This window comes from Sinocyclocheilus anshuiensis, unplaced genomic scaffold (genome assembly GCF_001515605.1).
Source record: "Sinocyclocheilus anshuiensis isolate Anshui unplaced genomic scaffold, SAMN03320099.WGS_v1.1 scaffold714, whole genome shotgun sequence".
NCBI classification, from domain to species: Eukaryota; Metazoa; Chordata; class Actinopteri; order Cypriniformes; family Cyprinidae; genus Sinocyclocheilus; species Sinocyclocheilus anshuiensis.
The window spans coordinates 233,226-236,234 of NW_015546068.1; the positions used below are offsets into that span (position 1 = coordinate 233,226).

The window sequence follows — 3,009 nt, forward strand, 5'->3', positions numbered from 1 at the left end:
ACACACACACACACACAAACACACACACACACACACACACACACACACACACACACACAATATATATATTTTATTTGGAGTTGAACAGCAGTGCAAAAATGTCCCCCCCCCCCAAAAAAAATGTAAACATTAATTCAATTAAAATGCAAAAATTATGTGATTGTATTTTTTAATTGATTGCATTTTAAATTATATTAATTTTAATTTATAATTTTTTTATTTAGTGTTGTAAGGCACACAAAACTTGTGATACTACTAGAATTATCTATTCAAATTATAAGTCTAGATATTACAGTCCAAACACGGTCCAAATAGCTTTTTTTGTGGTAACAGTAACATTAAATGCTGTGTAAGGCAGCGACCATGTTTTATTTTTGGGGTAATAGTTAGTAATTTAAATGGGGTATTAATTCTGGTTCAAAAAACAATCAAATCCTTTGTAAAAATCCAGCATTTTTCAGGCACAAACGGCACCGTTTCATGCATATGACCCGGGTTTAAAACTAAAACCTGCCTATGAAACATCCAAGTTTGACACTTGATGGCCATTTTGAGAATCACATTCCTCTCCTCAATCCGAGAGGGAAATTCATCCTGACTTAGCAAAATGTGCTTCCCGGTATGAGCTGAATTGTGGGCAGCTCCTGACAGTGTCTGCGTTTATCTGCCCACCGTGAGCTCATTCAGCGAGCGCCACAACATACAATATTAGTGCTGAACACGTCTGCAAAACACAACCAGCTGGTTCTTTGGAGTCTATTTACATGAGTATTCACAAATGATCATGATGCCACATGTTCACTACATCCTTCACACAATGAAATAGTCTGCTTTCTGAAGAATATGAAGGAAAAAGTCAAATAAACACAAATATCAGGCCAGTGGTGATTGAGTGAGCAAGTCCACGGTGATCAGTTAATGTTCAGCGAACAAAATAGCCAGTGCAGTTCAAGTAAAACTTGTAAAATCAGAGTACCACAAACTGACTGTAGTGCCAGCAGTGTTACTGCAAAACATACTCCAGACTCCTTCACACTCCAGAATCACACTGTATTCACACTGGAAGCGTGTCGCTGTCCACACGGGAGGTGCTGAAGCTGCACGTCATCTCATAACGAAATATAAATACATATACGTGTTACAAGTTCAGCAAGAGCAGAATGTGTGAATAACTTGGTTTCCAACTATATAGATATAGTATTTTTTTTTTAAAGAAATTACTACTTTTTGTCAGCAAAGATGCATTAAATTGATCAAAAAGTGACACTAAAGACACTTATGTTACAAATAAACGCTGTTCTTTTTAACTTGCTATTTATCAAAGAATTCTGAAAAATTAAACGTATCAAGGTTTTCACAAAAATATGAAGCAGCACAACTGTTTTCAACATTGATAGTAATCAGAAATGTGTCTCGAGCAGCAAATCAGCATATTAGAATGATTTCTGAAGGATCATGTGACACTGAAGACTGGAGTAATGATGCTAAATTTAGGCTGAGTTTTGTTTAGTATTTATTTTTCTTTCATTGAGTAAATATTATGTAAACTAAGTATTCAATAGATATTATCCATTATTATTATTTTATTAGTATTTGTAGTATTTTCATAGCCACAATGTTCTTTAGATATTTAAAGGGGTCATATGATGTTGCTAAAAAGAACATTATTTTGTGTATTTGGTGTAATGAAATTTATGCGGTTTAAGGTTAATTACGGAATTACATAATTACTGACTATAATGACTTATACTGTCTTTTTATGTGTTGCGTTGCATCGCGCCACATAAACATAAAACCATGTCTGCATTTGTGATCGGAGAAACGACAAAACAACAAGTGCTACTCTACACTGCCCAAAACTCGCGTTTGAATAGTCAGTAGCAAATCCTTTAAATCATACTTACAGGCTGTGAGTCAGCATTATTTGTCAGTATCATAGACTGTATAGGGTCAGCATGCATGCCGAAGGGGAAACAGGGGAACTGAATTAACCGGGACACTGGTATTGTAGGCTACTCTCACAGGAAATGCGTGAACATTTGGGCGGCGTTATGCAAATCTTCCCACATAGTGACGTAGGTATGTGGGGGCGTGTTAGAACGAGCCGTTTTAGGTAGGTGTGGTTGACTCTTAACTTTTATAAAGAATAAAGATTTGAGACTTTAGTCTTTGCAACTTTACAGATCTTCTTTATGCACCAAGAGCTTGTAACACTCCAAAGAGAAAGGAAAAATTGAAATCGCATCATATGACCCCTTTAAGAAAAACCTATTAGGAGTTCTAAAAGTCTTGATTAAATTTATTTATTTAATTATATATATTTATGTATATCTTTTTTTCTTTATTTAGTTGTATCATCAGGCAGGAGCATCATGTCGCATGGAGAAAAAGGAAAGGTAAGATTCTGTTTAAAGGTGAAGTGTGTAATTGTTTTGGATATTAAAATATTTAATGTTCATAGTCTTTGTAAATAATATGTCATTAATATGTTTTTTGGCATGACATGGCATGTCAATTCTGACTAAACCAATGGAGTGAGTTTATGGGTGGGACTATCAGTTTTCTCAACCAATAGAAGTTGAAGGGAGTGTTTGGGAGATCATGCTTTTATTATTATTATTATTATGCTATTCCATTTGGAATAACACACTTCACATTTAACTCTTAAACATGTACATATTAAACTTTATTTGTCTCAGTGTAACCGTTCTGATGTATGCTTCTAGTTCCCTGATGCTGCAGGATATGTGGGATTTGCCAACCTGCCCAATCAGGTTCACAGGAAGTCTGTGAAGAAAGGCTTTGAGTTTACACTGATGGTTGTAGGTGAGGAACATATAAACACACACATGGATTCAGACAGACACACACTGTGCTTTTAACCGGCTGTTACTTGTCATCTCAGGAGAGTCTGGTCTTGGCAAATCAACCCTGATCAACAGCCTCTTCCTGACTGACCTCTACCCAGAGCGCTATATACCTGGAGCGGCAGGGAAAACACACACACAC

General features: G+C 36.0%; 1 long non-coding RNA gene across 1 annotated transcript in view; it reads left to right on the plus strand.

The window, feature by feature from the left end:
• Positions 1–2,990, plus strand: part of LOC107699655 (uncharacterized) — an 11,751-nt gene extending 8,761 nt beyond the window's left edge. The window contains exons 2-4 of the long non-coding RNA XR_001635485.1: positions 2,350–2,396; positions 2,727–2,826; positions 2,906–2,990. This is a non-coding gene — a long non-coding RNA (uncharacterized LOC107699655). The remainder of the gene's footprint in view (positions 1–2,349; positions 2,397–2,726; positions 2,827–2,905) is intronic.
• The last annotated feature ends 19 nt before the right edge of the window (positions 2,991–3,009 follow it).